The sequence below is a fragment of the Hydra viridissima genome, unplaced genomic scaffold (assembly GCF_058129835.1).
Source record: "Hydra viridissima isolate aposymbiotic clone 2 unplaced genomic scaffold, HvirCarnegie_v1 scaffold_7, whole genome shotgun sequence".
Taxonomy (NCBI): domain Eukaryota; kingdom Metazoa; phylum Cnidaria; class Hydrozoa; order Anthoathecata; family Hydridae; genus Hydra; species Hydra viridissima.
Genome location: NW_028324306.1, coordinates 5,824,500 through 5,851,389, shown reverse-complemented (window position 1 = coordinate 5,851,389; position 26,890 = coordinate 5,824,500). Strand labels below are relative to the sequence as shown.

Sequence of the window (26,890 nt, the reverse complement as noted above, 5' to 3'; positions counted from 1 at the left end):
CAAAACTTTCTGATTCAAAAGGATAAGCCATTGCTACTGCAGTTGTAGCCTCCCTCCATGAATGGGACGCTTCGAATCTTATTGATAATCTCTGTGGCATGTCGTTTGATACCACAGCTAGCAATACAGGATCTGAGAAAGGTGCTTGTAATTTACTTGAAGAAAAATTAGGAAAAGAATTATTGAATTTAGCTTGAAATTGTTGCAGGATCTGTGTTTAAAATTTAGTTTCCAACAACGTCCGGACCAGTTGTTGCTATTTTCAAACGATTTAAACAAGCCTGGAAAAATATCAAGAAAGATAATTTTAGCCCAACAGTGCAAGATGAAGAAGCTGAAAGATATCTTTCAAACGTCTCGATTGAAAAAAAAATCGTCTATAATTAATTTCTTAAAAAAATGTTTGCAAGACTCACAACCACGAGATGATAATAAAGAACTTCTTGAATTATGTCTTATATATTTAGGAGAGCAACCTCCTAGTGGAATAAGATTTAAAGCACCTGGAGCCTTCCATTATGCTCGGTGGATGGCAAAACTTATTTATTCAATTAAAAGTTGGTCCTTTCTTGAAGAAGATCCTTCAAACTGGAAAAACAATGAGTCGTATGCCAACTCTAAAGAAGTAGTTAAGTCTCTTAAAGTTGTTAATGATTGCACCGAAAGAGGGGTGAAGTTAGTACAAGGCTTTAATGCTGTCTTAACAAAAGATGAAGAGCAGCAAAAGTATGTGCTAAATTTAGTTGCAGAAAACAGGGCTGTCTTACCAGATGCAAAAAAATCAACATTGAGAGCTAAACAAACCAGGCGACAATGAGCAGCTGTTGTTGTTTAATGTTGTTTAATGTTGTTTAACAAAAATTATTATGCGTAATAAGAGCTTTATTTTCGTTTTTATTTTATTAAAATCGAACGATAAATAACCGAAATGTGCACATAAAACGAAGGTCAATATTTTACTGAACTTTTGAAAATTCCAATTTTAGAGGGGTATAAAGCTCGCTCCAGCGCGACCTCTAAATATTAACCGATTTGGCTGATTTTTTTGGTACAATGTTTTCTTTCATAAATGAACACATTTAGACCTTAGGAATAACAAAAAGTAAAAGTTTATTTGGATCATCCTAATATATATATATATATATATATATATATATATATATATATATATAAAACGAAGAAACAACAACTATGTATGGTACTTAAAGTTTCATGCCTAGCGGCAATCATCAGCCATGAAATACAAATCAAAAATCTATAAAAACCGTTACAAATTGCAAAAATTACTGTATTGTGTGCTCTGACGTCATATTAGGAAAAAGAGGAGGAAAAGAAAGAAAGAAAGAAAGAAAGCAATAAAGAAGTAAAGAAATGAAAGAAAGCAATAGAGAAATAAAGAAAAGAAAAGAAAGGAAAGAAAAGAAAAGAAAAGGAAAGAAAGAAAAGAAAGAAAAGAACGAAAAGAAAGAAAGAAAAGAAAGGAAAGAAAGAAAGAAAGAAAAGAAAAGAAAAGAAAGAAATAATAAAGGCCTAGTCACCAGTATCAAATTTCGAAAGAAGAAATTTATTTCTATACCTGCATTTTGAAACCAATGCGTTCTTCTTATTCAATAACGTACCTTCATTAAACATAATAATCATGTACTTCTCATGCAGGCATAGCATGCAACATTTTGTGGCCGGGTTGTACGATTTGCAATGTTTGATTATCTTCCACTTAACAATAGGTGTGTAATTTTCTTCTTTCATTTTCCATATTTCTTTCGATAGTTCTGTGTCGTTCTTATATTTTTCAATGTTAAAGGATTTTTGGTGGTTCGCATACCTTAGTTTGAAAGGTGTTTCGCTGATGCCGTAATATATTTTTTCTTTCATTACTGGGTTGCTGGAAGAGATGGTGGCTTGGTAGACTATGTTTTTTTTAAGACAATTTTGATGTAAAGGACACTTAGTTTTATTGATGCAATTACAGGTTTTTTCTGTAATGTTGGGGTTTTTTTGCTGCTGGTTTTTTTGCAGAATGCTTTGGTTGTGGGAATATATGATGTCTTTTATGTTCGGCATGCAGCTGTAGATCACTTTAATGTAATTTCTATTGAAAATCTTATGGAGTTTGTGGGTTACTGGGAAATGTTTCTCGACCAGGTTTAAAAACCGCTTTCCTATATTTGTGCAAACATTTTTGCTGTAAGGAGGATTGAACCAGATAATTCTTCGCTTACGACTTTTGTTGTTAACAGGTTGTAAATTGGGGATGTATATAAGCTTTTGGTCGTAACCTGATTTTTCTAAGGCTTCCTCATACATATAAGATGAATTTCTGAAGATTTGTTCGCTAGATGAATTGGCAGACAATCGTAGCTCGATGGAATGCGGGATCTGCTTTAAAATGTTAGGAGGATGGTTGGATTCAGCATGAATATAGCTTAAAACATTTTCAGGTTTACTATAAGGCCGGAAAGAGCAGTCATTGAGGTTTAAAGTGACGTCAAGATAATTGACAATTTTCAAATTACATTGGATGGAAATAAGTAAGCCATTGTCTTTGAAGATTTGAGCACAGTGCTTTTTTATTCTTTCCATTTGCGTGCCGCTGGTGTTTTTAAATATAGCTAAACCATCGTCTCGATATAGTCCAAAATCAGCTTTGTTATAATGTTGCGATAGTTGGAAAAGTAGGAAAATGCCAACAAGTTCACAAACCTTGGCACCGTCAAAAGCACCCATGGTAACATCAAACAAACCGCTTTTCTTTTTGACCCAAACTTGATCATTATTAAAGAGTATCGATTTTCTTGCGTGTTTGATAATCATTTTTTGATCATTATTAATTGTTACGTGCTTCTCAGCAAAGCTAATTGCGTTGTTTAAAAGATTTTCATTGATTGAAGGGTAGAAGTCATTTCTGTCAAAGATAAGAAACTTATACAGGTGTTTTTCAGTGATTATCTTAAACCAATCAGTGGCATTTTGCGTACATATCCATTGATTGAGACCAAGTATACGTTTGATATCATTTTATATATATATATATATATAAATTTTTGTGATGTTTAGTCTTGCTTTTTTTTGTATTGTTTTGTTTTATTGCAGGTGTATAGTCCGATTGGTGTGGTAAAAGTGCTTGTATAAACTTATATAATGAATGTGTTGATTATAATTTATGTTTGGTATTTTTGGACATTGTGCGGGTGCCATACGATGATTTAATTTACACATGGGGGACGATTTTTATTTTCAAATTCCGCATGGGCTTAGTTCTAATGGACCTCAAAGTAGACCGAAAGGTCAATCCTCGTAAGACATTAAAGGTTGCTCCTGGTTTGGAGAATCAGATTTTCGGTGTTAACGAAAAGAATTTTAAAGATCCGAATGCTGCTCGCATTTCATACTGGGTTAACTGGTGCTTTGAATCGTAAATCCGAAAGGATATTGCTTCGTCTGTGAAGAGTTCTTTTCCTATGTTACGGGGCGGTAAATGTTATTTGAAAGATGATTTTACCCAAGAATACCATGGGTTCTTATGAACAGATAGAATTGAATGAATGAGGATATAAAAGACCTACTAATATATTAAGCACATGTTGTACGGTGATTCGCATTGGAATCTTTCCAGTTCGTCTATAGTTCTGTGAGTTCTATGTCTAATCTGTTTCATTAATAGTAACCAAACTAACAGCATTCTCCAGTTGGTAATAATGTTTAATAATTCCTGTTTTCAAAAAAGTATTTGCTTAAAATTTGGCTATATCCAGTAAAATAATTATCTCCAGAATCTTCTAAAGTTATATATTTTGAAAACTTGGGTACTCAACCACAATGGTCAAATAATATGAAGATACAATAGAATCCCGTTAGAAACCACAATGGTCAAATGATCAAAAGATACAGTAGAATCCCGTTTACTCGGACTCTGAAGAGGTATATATTTTTTGTCCGCCTTAGCGAATGTCCGAATAAAGCAAAGCTCTCGTTAACCTCTTGTAGCCCTGAGTTGCCTGTAGTCGACATACCGAAAAATGGTTTAAAATTTTAATTAAAGTAATATTTTATAATAAAAAGGATGCTGATAACTTTAGTTCAGTATTTAACCAATCAAAATAAACAGACACCAAAGTTTATTCTTTGAATTCTCATGTTAATTAGCTTTTCATTTTTTTAAGATACAATTTCTGCGTGTTTGTTAATAAGGTCAAAAATATACCATCTTTTTGCAGTTCAAAAATTGACTAATTTGTTTACTAACATATTTAATGTGATCTTACATATCTTTCACATTAATTTTTCATCAAACGAGTTTTTAAATACAATTTGAACCTTCGTTGCTTTAAAGCAATATTGCGCATACCCGCTTAAAAAGTCAAACTGCAAAGTTTTTTTTGAAAACGTGTTTTGTTGACTTCAGGCAACATTGCGCATTAACAGAAAGTCTTATATTAAATTCATCTAATAAACGACATTACTATAGGCATTATTTTTTACTTACTTAGATGGATACTTATAAGTTTTATGGTCAAAAACTAAATCAGTTCTACTTAGACCAATTTTAAATCCTGCAGTATTAGAGGAAAGTGATTTATCTTCTGAAAGTAACGAATCAGTTGTACTAAATGATAATAAATTAGATTGTGAACTTATTGATTCGGAACCAGAAATAGAGTTAGATACTGATTTGGAACTAGAAACAGTTTGATGATTCATTTTTGGAAAATAATGACCAACTTTTTCCAATAGCACACATTGCTTTAATCCAAAAAACAAGTGCTATTGAAACCAAATTAAAGCCAAAAAAGTCTAAACTATTGGAATGGAAAATAAAAGAGCCATGTAATATTTTTGTCAAAAAAATTCTTTTCACTTGGGTTCCAACTCTCGGAATATTGCCTGAGCGGCAGCCAATGGAGTATTTTTGAGATATAAGCTACGATCTCATCACGCTCATCGTAGAAGAAAGTAACATATACGCAGTCGAATTTGACATCACTAAACCTCTTAATCTTTCATCAGAAGAGTTGGAAGTATTTATTGGTATACCTTTTTCAATGTCAATAGTAGAAATGCCTGATACACGCGATTAATGGGACATAATTCTTCAATATGAGCCTATAACAAATGTTATGAACATTCGACGATTCGAGCGTATCAAGAGGTTTTTGCATTGCAATAATAATTTGAATATGTCAGAAAACTGTCAAGACAAAATTTTTAAAATTCGTCCTTTAATAGATGCTTTAAAAGAACGTTTTAAATTATTTGTTCCAACTGAAATGTTATGCATTGACGAACAAGTTGTACCTTAAAATAATTATTATAGTATCAGAAAACGCCATTAACGTACGCAACTGTCTAAATTCTTTAAAAGTTTGTTTAAACATTCAATCGATAAGGTGCATGGACATGTTTTGCAATTAGTTGTTAAAAATGTCATAGTTTTATTTGAAGAAGGTGAAAAAGATAGTTCGTCGAAATTCTTTTTCATTGCAAGAACAATGGAATCATGTTTAAAAAATGATTTTATAAACTTGTTGCTCTCATGTTATTTGATTTTCAGAAAGTCAATATACTTAAATTTATAATTATTACAAATTTACGCTTAACAAAGCAATATAGGAAATAGCTATTAAAATATAAATGTTTCAGCACTTTAAAATTAAGTCTCTTCTGTCTTAGGTAAAGCGACAAGTCACTGGCTTCTCTCGATAGATGCGTTTCATCTTGGTAACCAAACACGGTATATTGGAGAAAGTACAATATATGGCTACATCGTTCCGCATACTCCATGTTCATTAAAAAATAAAGTTTAATCAGTATGTTCACAGCATAAGATATACATCTGTTGACAGGAATAGCTCAACACTCTGTAACAATAAGTAATTGTTCGACAATACAATGAGCACCCAAAGCTATGACTAAAGGATGCTTGTGAATAAGACTTTGAATCACAACTTCCATCGGAGTTGATGCCTATTTAGACGCAGTAAGGAAATTAAAATAAGTCATTTAAAAAATGTAATTTTAATACATAATAAATATAAATATCAGCACATACAACTTAGAACTAATACTATATTTACTATATTTAATAACTAAACATACAGTAGAATCCTGTTAACTCGGACCCATCGTAAGTCGGACAGATTTTCAATTCCCATTGAATTTTCTCTAAATATATGTATGTATGTAGAGAGAGAGAGAGAGAGAGAGAGAGAGAGAGAGAGAGAGAGAGAGAGTAAAAGAAGGATTGAAAATCTGTATAACGGGTGACAACTAAAAAACGAGACTGGATTTAAAGACACATATCTCTTTAAAGAAGTAGGATAAAACAAAAAGGAAAAATGTTCTAGAAAGTATTTTTATTCTAGTTTTTATATATATAATCAGTTGTTCTCAATTAAACCATTTCTTCTGACTTTATCAACTAGGCCTGGTATAGACTGAGCTAGGCTCCGTAGGAGCTCAATATCAATTTTATTAAGGCAATAATTGATTCTAGAACGTAATTTTTTAAGATTTTCTGCATGCCAATTATTCTTGTAGACAAGGCCTTTCAAAATACTCCAAAAATTTTCGATAGGACGACATTCTGGCAAGTTTGCAGGGTTATCCGCTTTCTCAACATAATGCACGTTTTCCTTGTTTAGGTACATGATTAATGTTTTTGCATAGTGAGATAATGCTAAATCTGGCCAGAATACATATGCACCATCTGAATGATACTTATTGATGAATGGAATAAGTCTCTTCTTAATACATTTGTTTAAATAGATTTTTTTGATTTACAGCCAGTCCACTTGGTACAAAATAAGGCCGAGAAATTCCATTTTCAGAAAAAGCAATCCATAGAAGTAATTTCTTTTGAAACTTTTGTTTTGTTTGGTATTTAACTGTAGATGGAGTAGATTTTACATCACTAGTATAAAATATATCATTTCCATTGATAATGGAGTGATTTAACGTGAAATAAGACTCATCGTCAATGATTGGTTTACGATTTTTGAATTTCTGACACAATCGACTGCACTTCGTTCTAGCTGCTGCTTTTTGCTGGTCAGAGCGTTTTGGATTCGTCATTTTTTTTCTTGACTTAATATTTGTTCTTTTTTTTAATGTTTTACTAATGTGTTGCTGAGTATAGTTGAACTTCTTAGCTGCTTGTCGTTGAGAAACTCCGTCTTTATGGTCAAACATGAGTTTGAGCCTTTCAATGTTTTTCCTGGTCATTTTTTTAGCTTTTACTCCACTTCCTTGAACTCTTTTGTACCCAGATTCACTTTCAGCACGTTTAATTATCTTGTAGATAGTACTTTTAGGTATATTCTCAACTTTAAAGTGGTCATAAGTGAACTTTTTACCAGCATTTTTGTAATTTGAATAAAGTTCATACACACGTTTTCTAATATCTTCTTGTTTTGAATTTATTTTTTTATTCATTTTTCTATAAAAACTAAAAATACATAAAATATTTAAAAACTAGAATAAAAATACCTTCTAAAACAGTTTTCCTATTTTTAAAATCTTATTCCTTTGAGAAGAAATGTGTCTTTAAATCCAGTCTCGTTTTTTAGTTGTCACCCGTTATACAGCTATTCACGAAAGTTTAAACGATTGCAGAATTTTTATCAAGTATGTTTGGTTTTTGTTTAACAAAGAAAAACTGTAAAACGATATCGACTTCGAAGAAAAAACAATTAGCTTTAAAATGAATATGAACATTAGGGTGGTTCAAAAATAGGTCATTGTAAAATTTCAACTAGAGTGGAATCTTATAAGGTGCCCAGATATTGGTTTTATATATAAAATTTTTTTTTTTTTTATTTCCGTTAATGTTCAAGGGTGGCCCACGGGCCCTAAACTTTTTAACTTTGATGATTTTTATCAATTTTTCAGAAATTTCAACGCCCGTGGGCCACCCTAAATCAATGGGAAAAAAAAAATCATCAGTAAACTCAGAATGAGTAATAGAAACAAATAAAAATGCACTCTTAATAAAATTTTTTATGTAAAAATTCTGAATGAACCTGAAAAAATTAGGAAAACCGAATGTTTTGCTTTTTCAATCATTTTCTTTTGTAATTTCAATCATTTTCTTATAATGACATTTTTTACAGTTAAACCATCAAAAGTTTTAAATATCATACCACAATATTGCATTTTATATATAAATTTGAGAAAATATTTTTAAAAAATCCTTTATTTTGTTGATCATGGTACAGTTTTGTTGACTAAAAAGTCAAATAATGCTGGAAATAGCATTTGCTGCAAGATCGTTCTTCTTGGATCCTTGTTTACTTCTCTTGTAGACATGGTTAAAGAAGAACATATTTTGCCTCTTTTCCTCCTAATTGGATTTCATAATAAGCTCCTGAACCAATTTGATAGCTCTCTCAGAAGAATCATTGACTACATCTAGAAATTTGATGGTAGTCTCAAACTCTAGATAAAAATCATTCAGCTCCCAGAACTGTGAAGGGGTTTTAAGCCACTGAACTTCCCCCTTCCCATGGCCAATCTTATCAAAGATTAGCCAAGATTGCTCAGTAACAAGAGATGCTAGGGATGGAGGCTGATCTTGGGAGTAGTCTAGTGAGTGAAGAACCTTCTTATCTACTTCAATACGCTCCAGTTTGAAGACATTGGGTCTGTCCAAATGAGTACTATAGAGTTTCTGAGCTAACTCGTCTCTATCAGGGTAATTCTTATCAGCTAAAGCAAACACAACTAGAACTGGACTTAAGTACCAGTCATGCTTTGACATTGATTGGACTACTTCAGTAGCTCCAGGAAGATTTGTTTCTATAAACCTCTTCATTTCCCAGAGGGCTTTTATATCCTATAGAAAATTTAATGTAAATAAGAAATATTCTATCATTATAGTTTACATGTTTTTATATTTATTTTCATTCTAAACCCTTATTATTTTTACCTGATATGGAGAAGCAGCTGGCAACTCAGCTCTTAGGAACCATTTAGCATAAAATATACTGACAAACATAGCCATATCAGATATTTCCTCTTTGTTCTCTTTAGTTAGACTAGGAATGTGATCGAGTAGAAGGTACATTTTCAGATAGTACAAGGCTTTAGCCATGAACCTGGCATGGTGTACAGGTCCAGGCATATAAAACCTGAACCTCTCCTCCTTAGTAACAATCATTAAAGAGAGCTCAACTAACTCCTGGTAATCTTTTCTTGATTTCCCATCCTGTATTTTATTAGTTTTTGTTTTTAAACATTAAAATATATACAAATAGTAATAAAATATAAATAAATAGTTAGCAGAAAAATAATATACTAGAATGAATAATTCATTTTACCTTCTTTTATGTCTTATTGTTAATTAAGTCTCTGTAGAACTGTTCAGATTCCTGTTGCTGTTGGTTTATCCAGGTTTCAGGTGGAGTTTCAATCCTCTTCAGGGGCAGTATATCTTTCTCTAGATCATTCCAGACTGACTTGATTTTTTTGAACAGCTGGTTATCTGGTCCTGTAGATTTACTACTTGGGTACATCTTACAGAAGTGAGTAATATGACGTTCCAGAACATGGTGTCGGCATGCAAGGAGAAGAAGTGGCGGTCCTACCTTTTCTGACATTCAGGTATTTACACCTTGGAGCCTTCCAGTGTTTGATGCAGTGGTATCAAAACAGATACATTGTACTTGGTTAGTGAGACCATAATTCTCTAGAAGATCATAAATAGCAATGAACTGCTGTTCTCCAGTCCCTGAATCAATAGGAGGAATACCAAGTAACTCAGCTTTTCCATTAACTTTCACTAGTATAGCAAGTCTATTCTGAGTAAATGAAATATTTCCTGTATATTCTTTTACTATCTTTCCATCAAAATGAACAGAAATCAATTTATGACCAGAGTTGGCCAGGTCCTTGATGTACTGTCGAATCTTTTCAGCTTCTGAATTGATCACATGTTCTATAGCTCTGAGCGAGGATGATTTAGAGACAACATATTCACCAACATTTCCTCCTGAGAGAGCTATTACACTGCTTATAATAGCAGTGTGCTGATTCACTGAAAGACCTTCACCTGCAGCAGTTATAGCAGTACGCCTGAGAATATCTTTAGGTAAAAATGCACTATTTTCTTTAGCCTGAACATTTGTGGAAACAAACTCATCCAGATCACTTTCATCAGCATCACCTGCATTACTTAATGAATCAACAGAAGTATCTAATTCATCATGGTTTTCCACCAACTGCTTATCAGATTTCTCACTCACATCTCCACAAATCTTTTTAGAAGCTCTCTCAGCTGCCTTTTTGAAGCTGGTGTCAGTAGGTCCTATGTAACCTGTCCTTTTCTCCTTTTGCATTTTCAAGAATTTGATATGTTCTTTCTTGGCTTCAGCTTTTCTTTTTCTGTCCTGTTTTATGTCTTCAATTAATATTTCTATGTTATATCCTATCCAAAATACCTTCTTAGATTCTGTTACAAAGTTCTCCCTCTTCATGATTTCTGCTGGTTTTTCTCTATTCCTATGAGATTGCAGCTTCTTGTAGTTATTCAGCAATGTTTCAACTTGCTTCCTTAAATTAATAATTAATGATGAAAGACTTATCGTCAAGTAATTACAAATTATATTAAAATTAATGAAACAAACCTAAGAGAATTCTGTACATCACGAGTTTTATACCCCCAAGCTTCCAAGGAACCACCAATTTAGACATAATACAGCAGTGATTCTTATCTTCTGGACAGATTTGTGTAAAACCATTACTGTTGGCACAGCAGACAAGATTTCTCAGAGCAGCATAAGGTATGATTTTACGAAGGTGAAGATAATACTTAATAATCTCTTCTCCTGTGGCAAATTGCTTAGATGGAAGTGAGTCCCTTGATTTACCAACTAAGAATATTTCATCGGCCCTTTTGCTTTTTTTTCCATGAAATTTTGGCATTTTATCTATTTAATTATAAAAGAAATAATAATACATAACATAATTTAACTTTATATATTTTCATATTTAAGAATAAACATATTTCTTAGATATTCACTTGCATTTATTTTTAAGTTTTGCTATTATTCAAACACTTGATTGACGTCGCTTGCTATCTTATTGCCAGTTTGGAATAAATGTTTACAGTTGTACTCAGTACTGTTGTACGCTGAGAAAATACGTGAGTTATAGAGTAAATTGAAGTCTAGATTGTCTTCTAACTCATCTTAATTAACTTTAAGTTATCTAAAAAAAAATATTATTTACACTGGTAAATGATTTTCTATCCATTATTATGAGATTTTCACTGTAAAAAATGATAAAAAAAATGATTGAAATTACAAAAGAAAATGATTGAAAAAGCAAAACATTCGGTTTTCCTAATTTTTTCAGGTTCATTCAGAATTTTTACATAAAAAATTTTATTAAGAATGCATTTTTATTTGTTTCTATTACTCATTCTGAGTTTACTGATGATTTTTTTTTCCCATTGATTTAGGGTGGCCCACGGGCGTTGAAATTTCTGAAAAATTGATAAAAATCATCAAAATTAAAAAGTTTAGGGCCCGTGGGCCACCCTTGAACAATAACGGAAATAAAATAAAAAAAAAATTTTATATATAAAACCAATATCTGGGCACCTTATAAGGTTCCACTCTAGTTGAAATTTTACAATGACCTATTTTTGAACCACCCTAATGAACATGTTATAAAAATTTTAATATTTAGTTAGAAAAAAGCAATTACAAAAAATCTTATAGGAAAAATAAGAAGCACAAAAGTTCAAACGATTTGCAACATTCGAACAAAAAATGAAAAAAAAAAACGAAATTAATATTTGAAGTGTCCTCCTTTGTTTTTATAGCAAAGAAAAACTCGTTTATGCATTGATTCAACTAATTTCATGAACATCACGCGAGGTACCTTCAGCCAGTACTCATTCAAAAGTTGCTTTAAATGCTGAGTTGATTGAATTTCATGGTATGTTAGTTGATTGTCGATTCAAGACCAAATATTTTCGATTGGGTTGAGATCTGGTGATCTAGGGCACCAGGGCATCACATTGAACTTTTTTTTCAAAAAATATTCTTTGATTGAGTGTGCTGTATGAGCTGAAGCCCCGTCTTGTTGAAAGATGAATTGCTTGCTTCTGCCATACAAGTGTCTGATTGATGGAACTAAACACGTTTCCAATGTGTTCTTGTAGGTGTATTGATTAATTCGGCCTTCATACTGCTCACAGAAGCCTATACCTTTGTGAGAAAAACATCCCCAGATGCCAACCGAACCTCCATCGCCTTATCGACGATGTTGCAAAAACCTGTCTGAATATTTCTCAGTTGCAAATCTTTTGACATAGATTCTTCCTTTGCGGTTTACAACTTGAAAGTTAGCTTCATCACTCCAAATAACTTTTTCCCACTGTTCTACAGACCATTCCAGCCTTTCTTTGGACCACACTCGTCGTTTTCGTTTATTCGTGATTGAAAGAATAGGTTTTTTTAGCAGCTAAGTACGTTCCAATACCTTTGTCCGACAATGTTCGTCTCACGAGTTCTCTGCTAACTTTTGGATTATTTTTTGACTCATTGAAGATTTGTGCTAGCTTTTTGTAGCTGAGTCTGGGGTTTTCTCTGCTCATTCTGAATATACCATTTTTGTCACGGTTGCTGAATTTGGATGGTCTCCCAGTACGCGGCATGTCGGAGACGTCCTTGGTAAGTTCCCAGGTTTTGATGGTTTTTCTAACGCAATATTCAGAAATGTTAAGTATTTTGCCTATTTGAACGTTTGTGTGATTTTTTGTCCGCGCCATACCAATAACTTGCCATTTGTTGTCACTAGAAACTGATTTTCGACCCATTTGCACGCAATTGAAATTAATTTGAAATTTACAATATTTTAAGTTGATTTTTAATGAATTTAAAGCTGCCTGATGATGTTGTGATGAATTTTTTGATTGAAAAACTACTTAATTATTTGCTAATTAATTGATAAATTCGCTGCGAAAAAAAATTTCGCAGCGGATTTATTAATTGATTAGCAAATAATTGATCCTAAATAAAATTGTTTAAACTTTTGTGAAACCTCTTAATTTTTATCACCTACCTTTTAATGAAATTTCTGAGTAAACGGTAATGAGTCAAAGCCTACTTTTTTTATTCTTTTAACAAATAACCTATTTACCAAATTCCAAAAATAATTATTTTGATATCTATTTCCGTTAGATTTTTATTCAAGAAAAACCGAAAATCAGATTTGAAAGTTCTGCAATCGTTTAAACTTTCGTGAATAGCTGTATACAAAGTTACCGGTATCACGGTTTACCGAGAACTTCGCTTAACTCGAAATAATCTTAAGTCAGAATATTTATGTATTCCCCTTCCTTTGATAGTCCGACTCTCAACGGGGCATTTTTTGTATAGCAATGTTAATAATATGTAAAGTTATTAAATATATATTATTGTACATATTACTATAAACTTAATATTATAATTAATATATTAGGTATAATATTAAGTTTGTAGAATTATGCACAATAATATATTAAATAACTTTACATGTTATTATCATTGCTATACAGAAAAATGTACAAGTATAAATTTATATCTACACTACTAGACATTTTTCACTTTTCACTTTGTACAAGAGGTTTGAAACGAAAATAATGTTCTTTGGATGGCCCTGAAGACCAAATGCATAGCCAAATTTGTCAGGGTCGAACCATTTTTTGGTAAACTAGAGGTACCGGTTTTCCCATTTTTGTAATAAAACTAAGCGATGTTGTTAAGGTATATGAGTGTATAATTGACAAAAGACAAACTAAATAGGATTGTAAGTCAGCCAGCAGAAGTCAGCCATCATTCTCTCATCGGCGCGCCCCTGGTAGCGATGCTCAATAGTTGAAATCTTTTGGTGGAAACGTTCTCCATGCTCGTCTGTAATGTTTCTCTCAAAATGCTTGGGGAAAAAGTCCAAATGGCTATGCAAAAAGTGAATCTTTGGGGACATGTGCACATTCATTTCTTTGAAGGCTGATAACAGTTCTGAGATGATGTCTTTATAGCCGTCCGAAAGGTGCTTGCCTGAATAAATGAGAGCAAAGAAGAAATTCTTTGATAGAATACAAGTATAAGGCACTTAATTCCTAAAACTTTCAGATACTTACCCAGAAAGTTCTCCACACAGTCTTTCAAAGCCTTCCGTGCTCTGAGCTCAATCGGGGATAAGGAATCAGTAAACTGTTGGATTTTCAAAAGTTTTTGAGTGTCTGGTCCAATGAATACTCCTTCCTTAACTTTTGCAAGTAACAGTTTTGGAAAAGTCTCCTTTATGATTTTCATCGGTTCGCTGTCAGAGTGTAATTCCTTAACAACGTTTTTAAACAGGCCAAGTTTTATGTGCAATGGAGGTACAATAACTTTGTCAGACTGAACAAGTGGCTCACAGCGAATATTGTGAACACCAAGGGTCGCATTGCCTCGTGCTGGCCACTCATTCCTGATATAATGCTCATGTTTAGCGCGGCTCTCCCACAAACATATGAAGCATGTGTATTTCACGTAATCTCCATGCATTCCTGTCAGCAGACCTACAACTTTCAGATCCGAGCGAACTCTCCACTAAAATGTGTCATAACGAACAAGCTGCAAAATAGATTTCATAGTTTCATAAGATTCTTTTGCTGTAATTGAGTAAGCAATGGGGATGGCTGGATATGCGTTCTCATTATGCAAAAGGACTGCCTTTACACTTCTTGTGCTGCCATCGATGAACAACCACCAGTCATTTTCCACTTGTGTATAGATACCCATCTTCATCAACAAACCAGGAATATCACAACAAAATACAAAGTTATTGTTTTCACTTCTCTTAAAAAATGGCACGTAAGCTGCGTCTCTTGTCTTATAAACAGACGTTCTCGTTTCCTTAGCAAGGACACCGAATTCTCTTAGCATTGAACCAGCCAAACACGCATCCTGTATGGACAGGCCAAGTCTTCTAACAAACAAGTCTAGCTGTCTCTGGCTGATAGACTTCGGTTCGTCGTTAGGCAGCCAATCATCATCATCTTCATCGCTCTTCTTCATGTTCGGCACATCATCATCATCATTATCATCACTCAAAACAATATTGAAAAGATCAGAAGAAAACATAGGAAGCTCTTCTCCCTCATCATATGCTCTCGGTCTTATCGCTGATGGTAAGTCAGGGTAAATTATGTTGTTAGCTGTCCTTCCGGTAAATTGCGCTGTGTGAGTCAAACAAAAATAGCAATCAGTTAAATGATCTTTTTGGTCGCGCCACGACATAGGTGTGGAAAAAGGCGTTCTCTTCAATTTACCCTTAGACCACAGGGACAGGTTAGACAGACACTTAACACAGATCTTATGTGGGGCGAAAACCTTGTCCTCATCCCCTAGTTTCATCTTGAAATAAGCATAATACAGGGTCTTAACTCGAGGTGTAATGGAACGCTCATCTCCTTTAAACATAAACCTCCCGCAAATGTAACAGAACTTGTTAGGATCGTTATAGCACTTCCGTCTCTGAGACATTCCAAATAATCTGAAATAGCAAAAATAGTTATAAAATAGTAAGAATTATATTTCATCAAAACTGAAACAAAACATTTACTCACATGATTTAAACGGTCGATGAAGAATTAGATAAAATTGCCAAAAATAAATTGGGTTATTACAACAGTTAAAATTATTTCTATTTTCACAAATTTGTTCTTCAGCTCAAGTAATAATAATGTTAAGTGATAATACATGATAGTTTTTTTAATATCAAGTCAAATAAATGTATTGTCCAATGCATTCATTAGAGTAAAAGCATCATAGAAATTATAACCATCGACTACTCTTAGTATAAAGTATATGAAAAATGGAGAAATAAAAATTTCCATTTTACAAATTAAATTTTCGACCTAAACTATCAAAACTATACTTTTTCTTTCATCATTTATTAAGAACTAAATGTTTTCGTTACAGTTTGTCTAGTATAAAAATTCATGTCTGGTATTGCTATTAGAATAACTTTACATATATGAATAACTTATAACATATTATTATAACATGTATAATTTATAACATTATTATAACATTTATAACATATATTTATACCTATTAGAAGAATTTATGCATATATGTAAAAATTTATATCTATTAGAAATCTATTATTCCAATATACCGGATAAAATTGAATGAAATGTTCTGCAACTTCAGCAGCTGATGCACAACTTTTGTTCTTTGATGGCACTTTAATTATAAAGGGGAGTAATAAGAATGCCAAATCCATTTCAATTCCTGCTTTTAAAAAAAACAAATTTGTTGTTGAAATCATTTTATTAATTTATAAAAAATTATAATGATTTTACATATCAAATACACCCTGCAATATTGTTTTATAACACTAAGATACCTATAGAAGGGTTGTCTTGCATATCAAGCTCAGCTAGAATCTGCTTCACCATCGAATTTGTCTTTTGCCTTGCCCAAGAGATAACAAGTGGCGTTATTTGCTCCCAATGAGCCAAAAAACCATTTGACTCGGGGAAATTGCAACAGAAATCCTTCTGAAACTAAGATAAGAATATAGTATAAGATTGCTTGTAAAATCGTTTTCTTCAATTTTACTTTAGCAAAACCTAAGAATACTTTAGACAAACCTATATTACAAAATTATAGTTAAAAGTTACAAGATCATCTTGTAATTTTTAAATATTTTTTTGTCGTATAGGTTTTGCATGGATCTTGTAATTTAAGATGTATCTTGTAATTCATACAAGATGCATCTTAGATATATCTTGTATGAACTACAATAAACTTAATTTTTGTGATTGAATAATTTTAAATATTTTTTGGTGAAAAATTTTAATGATAATAGGGTAATTTTTATTCTTACGTGTACGGCTAGAACTTTTAATGGCGTAAATGTTTTGAGTAAATCATCAAATGTTGGCCAATAATTCACAATCAATTTTCGCCGAGAGCATGAAGTTTTTTCAATATAGTCCAACTTTCTTTCAAAGTCATCAAATCTCAACTCTCCTATTATACTTAGTTCTTCTTTGGAAAACTGTGCTATAACAAAAATATACATATTATTTATAACACCTAAATTTAATTTGATAAATTTAAAAAATTATTTTTCAATATTTGCATAAATATAAAATGTTTATTTCAGCCAGATTTATAAGCTGATTGTTTATTTGCTTTATTTGGAAAATTAATTATAATACTGAGTATTAGGTAAATGCCTTAATTAAAAGAAGAAAGATTTTATGTAAAATATACTTAATATTAAAATACCGGACAAGTGGAACTCTTTTGCTGAAACAATAACTCTCTTTCGACGAGCTTGTACATAACCAACATGTTAACGCATAGTTTTCAGTCTCTCTTCTATGTGGCCATCAGGAGTAACCTTTTTCTTATTACGCACTATATACTCTGTATATGGGCTATAATAGTTTTCCTACAAAGTTTTTTTTTTTATAGCATAAGATTTTATTAATTCATAGACAACTCAACTTATAATTAACAAATTGTGAAGATACTACAACTACTAATTATTATTCCTTGACTGAGGTGGCCCCTTTGGTGTTAGTGAGAAAAAAAAGGAAGGAAAAAAAAAATTTATAAAATGTCTCTAATAGTCTCACATATCCAAGTTTTCCACCAGAATGTAGCTTTGAAAAGGCAGTGATAATAGTTTTTGCAAGATTAGATTTGGTTTTTATGGAAGGATACCTAAAACATTTATTTAAAGGAAATATTTGTATTGCCAAATTTATATTAAGCGAATGTTTGATAAATTTTCATAAATAACTTTATAAATAGTTTTTATTTAACAAAAATTTTCAGTGTTACGTCAATAGTTCCTTAATATTACGGAAATAAACATAAACTTACATATTTCTAACTCTATAGATCATTGAGTTAACAACAATGTGGATCATATCTTGACGTCTTTTAATAAGTGCACCCGTAGAATCATATTCTGTCAAAACAAGCTTACCTGTTTGATGTTCATCAAGCAAAGTGCGTATGTTCTACATAAAAAGAAGATCTTAATTTATATAAGTTGAAAGTTTATTTTTTTTATTTTAAAAGGAACTTATTGCTGTAAAAAATGTGGGGGAATCCTGGTTTATTATAATTTGTTTAAGATAATGAACAAAACACTTTAAAAAAATTACTTTTAAGGTATACTTACAAAGTCAATGTTATCCAATCTTAAAGCAACCTGAACATCAAAAGTAGAAACATTTAATTTAACTTTTCTAGACTCATTTAAAACGTCAGGTGAAGATTGTATTGTCGAAGATAGTGTCGGTGACAAAGCCGACTCATCAGAGTTGTTTAAAGTTTCAGTTAAACTGAAAGCTGTAGATACCATTTTTCTACAAAAAAAAAAAAAAAAGTTTATATTTACTTCTCAAGCTAAAGGAGTAAAAATGTACTTGTTACTAAAGGAGTAAAAATGTACTTGTTCAAATCAAAAAATGTGTGTGTGTGTGTGTATGTGTGTGTGTGTGTGTGTGTGTGTGTGTGTGTGTGTGTGTGTGTGTGTGTGTGTGTGTATATATATATATATATAAATATTAGGGTGGTCCTTATTTATTACAAAAAAAATTTTCTTCAGTTTTCTGAGGGGGCACCCCCTTCAATGGTTGACGTTTATGAAAAAATAATTGTACTGAAAACTTTATTTGAAAAAAATACATTTTTGGGGTCTCTACCGCTGAGTTTATATCTATAAAAGTGCCCACAGAAGGCTCATATGCTCAGTATTCTACAATATGAATGATTAGGACAAATATGATCACAGAGCACAACATTGCTTTATTGAAGCACATTTAAACAACTGTTACAGTGTTACATATTGTAATTATTATTGTCCTTCTGTGTTGAGACTGTCAAAGTGACAAAAACCGTCTAGTTAGTCCATTGCCAGGGTATTCTTCGCTCGATCAGGAAATCGCTGGCGGTACTTCTTTACAATTAAGAGAAGGCACTGTTTCTGCTCCTCATCGTTTGTGTGCAGCTTGTTGTATTCGTCCATTAAGGCAACTCCACGTTCTGCTATGTCATTCACAACTCTCATACTACTGACAGTGTTCTTCGCCAACTGATAGTCAGCATCTGCAGACCAGAGCTTCATATCTTTGGTGAGGAAAGTTGACGGTAGACCAGTGATGGTGAAGAATCTACGACTGCTCTCGGTGACAAAGTCTTCCAAGTTCTTGGAGCTCACCAGCGTAGGATCAACAGTTATCCTCTTCAAAGGATATTCTGCACCCGGTGCTTGCAGGGCACTGACCATCAGACGTTTAGTGTCATCGGAGACTTCGTCATCAAAGAAAGCCAATGCAATCAGTTCTTCTGACAAGTACCACAAATGTCCTAAAATTTTCTTCATTGCGATCTGAGAGACTGCTTGATTCTGTGCCTTGTATTTGTCGATCTCCTTGATAAGCTCGAGATCAACACGAGGCGAAGATGGCGCTGACGGCGCTCTAAACCAGGCCTTGACATACAGAGTCACCGTGAAAAGACACACGTCTGCTATTCCCTTCTCTTCTTTCTTTGTCATCTTGAACTGGCTTCTCAGCATCCATATTTTCAATGAATAAATAGCCTTGGCCATCCATCTGGCTCGATGCAGTCCTGCCGGAGCTTTGAATGAGCATCCTTGAGATGGAATGCCTCCCAGAAACATTATTGTCAGCTCTAGCAGTTCGCGATAATCATCACGAGGCTGAAACTGTTGCAGTTGGTTTTCAGCAAATGCAATAATTTCATTTGCAACACTGGAAACGGCACTGTGCACGATGTCATTCGAACTAGATGCCTGAAAGTTTGACCAGTCAATGATTTCCCAACTGCTTTAAAACCTTTTAAAAATCATAATGTCTGGACCCTTTGAAGGGCCAAGAGAAAGAGTAACCGTTACCTCTAAGACTATTTCTAAAATGTGATGACGGCAAGCAAACCAGAGCAAATCTTTGTCAAACTTCTGCTCCAGTAGGATGCAAGCACCATTTCTTGGACCACTATTGACGGAAGTAGTGTCGAAGCACACGCACTTGACTTTATCAGCTATGCCCCACGCTACAGTTACATCATAAACAGCTGTTGCTGCAGCTTCTCCAGTTCCAGATGGCAGCTTCGGTACACAAAGAAGTTGGTCAACTCCTAGTCCAGACACGAGGATTGGGAGCCGGTCCACAATTTTTTTGCTACTGATATCTTCCAGCAATTTCCCATCCCAGCGTATTGTTAGTGGAACTGTTGGCTTGAATTCTGCTTTCAAGTTCTCTGCCATTCTCTGCCTACATTTCATCCTTTCTCTTCGAATGGACGATCGATTAATATTAAACTCTGCTGGGTCATGAGCAGTGCTGGAGTCAGGACTAGTGCAGCATTTCTATCACTGACCTTTGCCATATCCAGACATACTGCTAACTGTCATTCAGTATTTTGTGTGCGCCACGTTTACGTTTAGTTCTCTTTGAAGTTGTGGTTGATGATGGCTCACCAAATGCTTCATTATCATTACCAGACTCCTGTTCGCTTTCGGAATTCTGAAGAATAGCTTTCTCCTCTCTGGCCACTCTGTCCTGTTCTTCTCTCTCTTTTCTTCTCTTGAAGTTTTCTTCTCTACTGTGAACATCTCTTTCTCTTTTGGCCATGGCTTTGTCAACACTTCCCATCTTACCACGTCGTCCCGCCTCACGCTGAGCTAACAGGAACTCCCTGTCCTCCTGCATGCTAATCATCTTCATGGCGTCCGCATGAGCAATGTCAAAAAGACTCTCTAAGCCATCCTTCCATTCTTCTTCCTTCTTCAGTAGACTTTCAGAGCGCTTTGCTTTATTTTCCTTATTTTTCTTCAGTTTGTCATATTCATGGAACAGACATTCAACTTTTTCAACAACGTGTTTCTTCAACCGTGTCGGGATGCGGGCTTTAGCCCACACTTCAAGAACGTCATTAGTTGTTGAATGTGATGCTTCACGAACGGTCTGTTTGGTGGCCTCTTTGTAATAGAAGAAAAGTGCCATGACTTCCTTCTTTGACGGTAACTTTGTAGAGCTGAGAATTTCATACATTTGGCCTATCAGCCACAACTCAGTTTTTCGTCTTGTAGTTGGTTTCGAAGTCCTACAGCAAGCATTGGCCATCTCCCTTAAAATAATAAATTTTATTTGTTACCATCCAATTTAATTATTCAAATTATAATTAATTTCTAACAAAAACTTATAGAGCTCAGAAAACTAACTGACAAAGTTTATGTTATGCAATATAAATAAACAACAATGACATATGAAAACACTGACAAGGTCTAAAACCAATAAATAAAATACACAATTATGTGCATAAATGAAAAGTCAAGTTCGATACTATGGCACTCAGGCAATTGATATTAATTAACAATTTAAAATGGATTTAGCACAGCGGATCGGTCATTCTGTCTGTTTTATAATAATTAATTGTTAAATCAATATAATTTGGCAAATTAATATTTAAGCAAAAATAAACAAAGAAAACACTCACTTTTGATCCAGTATCCACTAGGTCAGTTGTTACGGAAGTTTCCCTGAGAGAGTCAGTAGTCACTAATTCAGATTCATCAAATATTATTGTTATATTGAGTGTCTGTCAGTGTCTGATTACAAATGGCTGACAGCTGGTGAAATGCATTCTGGATAATTTAGCAATAGATAAGTAACACCATATTGATAAATTATGCAGGCGGTATAGTGTGCAGTGAAAGAGTTCACCAGCATAACAACTAGTGACATGCAGCCACGGAACCCCACATGATACTTAACTATTATATATGTGGTAGGGACCTCTAAATGTTTTCAGATTTAGCTGATTTTTTTGTGAATTTTTTATGCATGCATATAAACAAAATTCAAGGGTGCCCTGTACAAAAATCAAACTTTGAAAATTAGGGACCACCCTAATAAATATATATATATATATATATATATATATATATATATATATATATATATATATATATATATATATATATATATATATATATATATATATATATATATATATATATATATATATATATATATATATATATATATATATATTTGTATATATACATTTATTGTTTTGGACAAGTTATAGTGGGTTATAAATACTTTTACATTTAGTTTAGCAAACTACTTATATTATTTTTAGCAACTCATTGATAATCTTTTTTTAACTGCTATCATTAGAATTTACTTTTAAGCAAAATATACAAATAATTAAAAAATGAAAAATCATTTTAATACATTGCAATTATACAAATAGTGACGCAAAATAATATGCTCGTATATACGTATAGGTTTTAAACAATGAACAGCATCGAAAGGTTTATAATCTGCTAAGTCACTTGCTCTCAAAAATATACGCTCTAAATCAAGAGAACAACAATACGATAGAGTTAGATGACAATACATGTGGATGAAATACGATAGAATTAGATGACAATACATCTGGATGATTAAGTCCAATGAAATAAATTACATTTTGATGAACATATATTTGTTCAATTTTAACAAATGACGGTTCACCTTCATCACTAATAGAGTAAAGTACAGACATCTTAGTTTTGTACTTTTGAAATGACTACTTTTTCAGTTGTAAACACATCTATTTTTTCACCAACAATTAATGACTTATGCTTAATATCTGATGATAAAATAATTGTACCATTTCCAACAACTGAAATCCCTTTTAATGGACATCTAGTCATCCAAACAAAGGCATGAGAAAGTTGGTGTCTGCTTGCGAGAGAAAACGCTATATTTTTAAAGTTACAAATGATATGAGGAAGATGCTTAGAAAAGATATGCTTTGTTTCAAACCGCATTACCATCATATGTAAAAGTGGTCCACTATTTTCTATTATAGTACCATAGTGAACCATTCTGTCATGTTTATATAAAAGTCTTTTATCTGGATAAAAAATTTTGAATAACTCATGATGCTCTGATACAAGATCTTTTAAGTACAAAACATGTGACAGTACAGAGTTTGGCAATAAAATAATTTCTGTCAGCTGCTTTAGCAATTGGTACAAACGCCTTTTTAAAATGTCTACTGTGTCAATATCAGCTAAAATAAATTGTAAATGTAAAAACAAAATCAGCATCTGAGCTGAACGTTTTCCAAGCAATAAGTTGTGACTTTTTAAATGTGACTCACTTATAAAACTGGGTTTTGATTTACTAACCAGACCATAATCCATTGTATTAATACGACAATTAAGCTCAGGGAGATTAATAAGTTTCAAGTCATAAATTATGAGGTCCAAAAATAGCTTGACTTCAAACGGAATTACACCTTCGAATAAATCATGCATTATATCGGCTGAGTCATTACTAGCAGGAAGGTTATAGTTCAAATTTTTTAAAGTTGATGGCCGTTTGATGCCACACTCTTTACATGAAATGGTACCATTTTTAAGCAGCTCAATATATTGCTCATATGATTGTTGTGTCCTCATTGTAAGAGAATACTCACAAAATACTTTTTGCATCTCATCCTGAGTCGCAATACACAAGTCGCAAGCAAATAAAGCACTGCTAAAATTCTCCATGTATCTAAGTATTGCATACAGCCCTAAATTATCACCAACAATTTGTGTTAAAAAACAACAAATATTTTTCTCTTTTCCATCACAAAAAACTGTAAAACCCTCATCTTGTAAGTCTTTTAACTGCTGAACAATAATTTCCATAACAGGATCAGTGGTGTACCGTTTAATGTCTTCCGAATGCGCTAAGGCCAACAAATGAGTATTGCTTAATGCAGAATTTACAGCTGGTGGAAAGTTTTTTTTTGTAAAATTAAAAGCACCTAACTTGTGTATTCCAGTTTTAGATCCAAGCGGATTTGTTTTCTCTACCTCATCAAAATAAATCTGAATAAAAACATGAATACTGTTAGGAAGATAATGTTTGGCATATGTTTTTAGCTGTCTGCCATGCTTTCTATCTAACCAATCTTCTGCTATATCATTTGCTGACTCGTTCTCTCTTTTTAAAATTTTCCAAGTGTCAGGTTGTTTCAAAACTAATTTCAAGGTTTTCTCAATTGGTATAAGGTAAAATTTATTTTTCACACACACCTGGATTTGTTGCTTTATTGATCTGTCTCGCTTAACATCCCACCGATCTCCTACTGAATGTGCTTCAGGTTCAACATAGAGACCTTTTAGTTTAAGATAATTCCACAGTTTATAATGAGTATCAATGCCCTTCAAAGGATTTTTCCAATTGTTAAATTCTTCTGAAAGAGCATTATATGTTGCGGTATCACATCTGTATGTTTTTAACACAACATCTGTCTTAGTAAGCAGTTAATTAATAAAATCATTTAGCAACACATTTAAACTATTCATTTTGAACTGAGATTTGCTTACAGAAATGGAACTAGAAGATTGCAGAGACATCAAACTTTCTAATGCTACCTGTGAAACACCATACTCGTCTAAATTAGGTGCAACAAAAACACTTTCTTTTGCTACACTTTCTTTTGTTAAATTTTTAAAATATGAAACCTCATTGTATTCTTCGGCTAAGTATTTGTTTTCTGTATTTTGCATAGTGATATCTGAATGGTTAAAAACTTCTTTCAAAGTATCATGACACATATGAGTTTTTTTAATGTGTTTACGTAACACTTTGTAAAGTGTGAATGTGCGAATGCAACCATTAACATTGCTTCGTAAAAAACAAGGTTCAAACAACAGGTGCGTGTTTCGTAAATGATAAGTATAATCATTGGTGGTTTGAAAAAATTTTGTGCACAAGTAACAACTCAGTTGTAAAAAACCCTATAAATTATTTTTTCCTCAATTATGGCTTGAATTTTAATGGCCTGACCCATTTTGATGCTCATTGCATGCAGCAATAATGCGTTTAACTCCAAAAAAGCTAACCCATCAATTTCTTCACCTAAAATAATAATCAATAGTAAATTTAACATAAAAACTAAGCATTTGTGTTTCAATAGAGTTAAGAAACCTTTTCGTCTTATTACGGTTTATAACAATTATTTTAACCAACAATTTCATAAAATAGTAGGATTGCACATCGATTACTTATTTACTTTAATTATTTACTTTTTTTACAAATTTACACTTAGTTGAACTAAGTTAGACTTTGTAAATTTCATTGTATGAGCATCTTTTTATTTATAAAGTTTTTAGATACACATCACATACCACATAACTTATATAATGAACACCATATAAAAGATGATGTGTAAACATCACATTCTATATGGTGTTTATTATAAAAGTTACATTATATGTGATGTGTATAATCTATAGTGTATTTTTAATAAAGAAATACACTTTATTAATAATATAGATATAGATACAGTATATCGATATGATAAATAATAAAAATATATTTTGACATTTATACACGTGTGTAATAATTATTATATATATATATATATATATATATATATATATATATATATATATATATATATATATATATATATATATATATATATATATATATACTGCTTCTAGGCACATTGCGGGGACATAAGAAATTTTGTACATTTCGGGACATATTTTGAAATTGAAATAAAAATGTTTTTTCGATAAAGTTGTAACAGTAAATAATAAATTTAAATGTGTTTTAACTTGATTTTTAAGAATAGGTTAAATACAAGAGTTTAGAAAATTTTGCTGCATTTCGTGTCCTCGTGTCATTGTTTATAAGCCTATTGTGAACGTTACGGGGACATCTTCTAAAATGCTTAATTAGTGGCGCTTTAATAAAAAAAACAAAACAAAGGACTAGTTTAAGCGCTTAAACTTTAATAAACTGTTTTTATAATTATGAATATAAGAGGAATAATTTTGGATTATATTATGCCAATTAGTCAATTTTAATAGGGACAACAAGAAAATAAACAATTTGAAAAAATACTTTTATTACATATGTAACAATCCACATATTCATGTCTTGGCATCGTTTATTCGAAAGTTTTGCCCTGATACCTACTTGTCGTCTGTTTTTCTCGCGATCATTATGTAATTTAGAGCGGATTTTTGAGTATGGAAAATCAATTGCATTTTTTATTCGAAAGCCTTCTATTTCTTTTCGAGCTAGAAGAAGATTTACAGTATTTAAATATATTGCAGAAATTGATTACAGATTCTTAGACTATAAAAAGAAATGGTGGTATCAATAGCTTTAGAGTGTTTTATTATAACTTTAAATAAAAGGAAACCTATTTTTATCCAGTGATCAATGTCAAAAATAATTAAAAAATAACCTAAATTTTGGCTTTTAACTTACTTCTATCATACCAATTTTTTGGGATGGTACAAATTAATTACATGGCCGATCAGAAATTCTTCCACGGATAAAATCCCTAAAGTGACAATTTAAACCTTAAACCTGCTTTGCAGTCCACTTTCTTGGTTTTGATTCTGAAAGATATTGTAAAGATATTTATTCTAAAAGATATTGTATTGGTAAAACTGAATTTGTTTAAAGAAAAAATACTTTTGTAATTTTATTAAATTTTAACAAATTCTTTGTAACTTTTAGTAAAATAAAAATACTGGAAATAAGATCTCGTTTTTCGTCTGAATCAAAATTTTCACTGTCCTCATCTTGACATTCATTAATTTAATCAGGTTCATTTTTGTAGTTTTTTTCTCGCAATCAATAAGTCACTAAATAGCAATAATTTTCTCTCCTTGGCGCTGGATCTATTGACTGACATGGTTCGCAATTATTTATCACATTTCGAACATCGTTTTCAGAAGCAGTCGGAATTGTTTTACGAACAAAGTTTAACGTTCGATTCACTCCAAAATGTTCAGTTCTTTTGTGTATATCGGAAATAGATTCAGCCTTCGTAGCTGCGACTCTCATATA

The 26,890-nt window shown here is 32.3% G+C and overlaps 2 pseudogenes; both read right to left on the bottom strand.

Moving 5' to 3' along the window:
- Positions 1-1,603: 1,603 nt before the first annotated feature.
- On the bottom strand, positions 1,604-24,929 carry LOC145192309 (uncharacterized; annotated as a pseudogene).
- Positions 8,339-9,593, bottom strand: LOC145188281 (uncharacterized; annotated as a pseudogene).
- Positions 24,930-26,890: the final 1,961 nt, after the last annotated feature.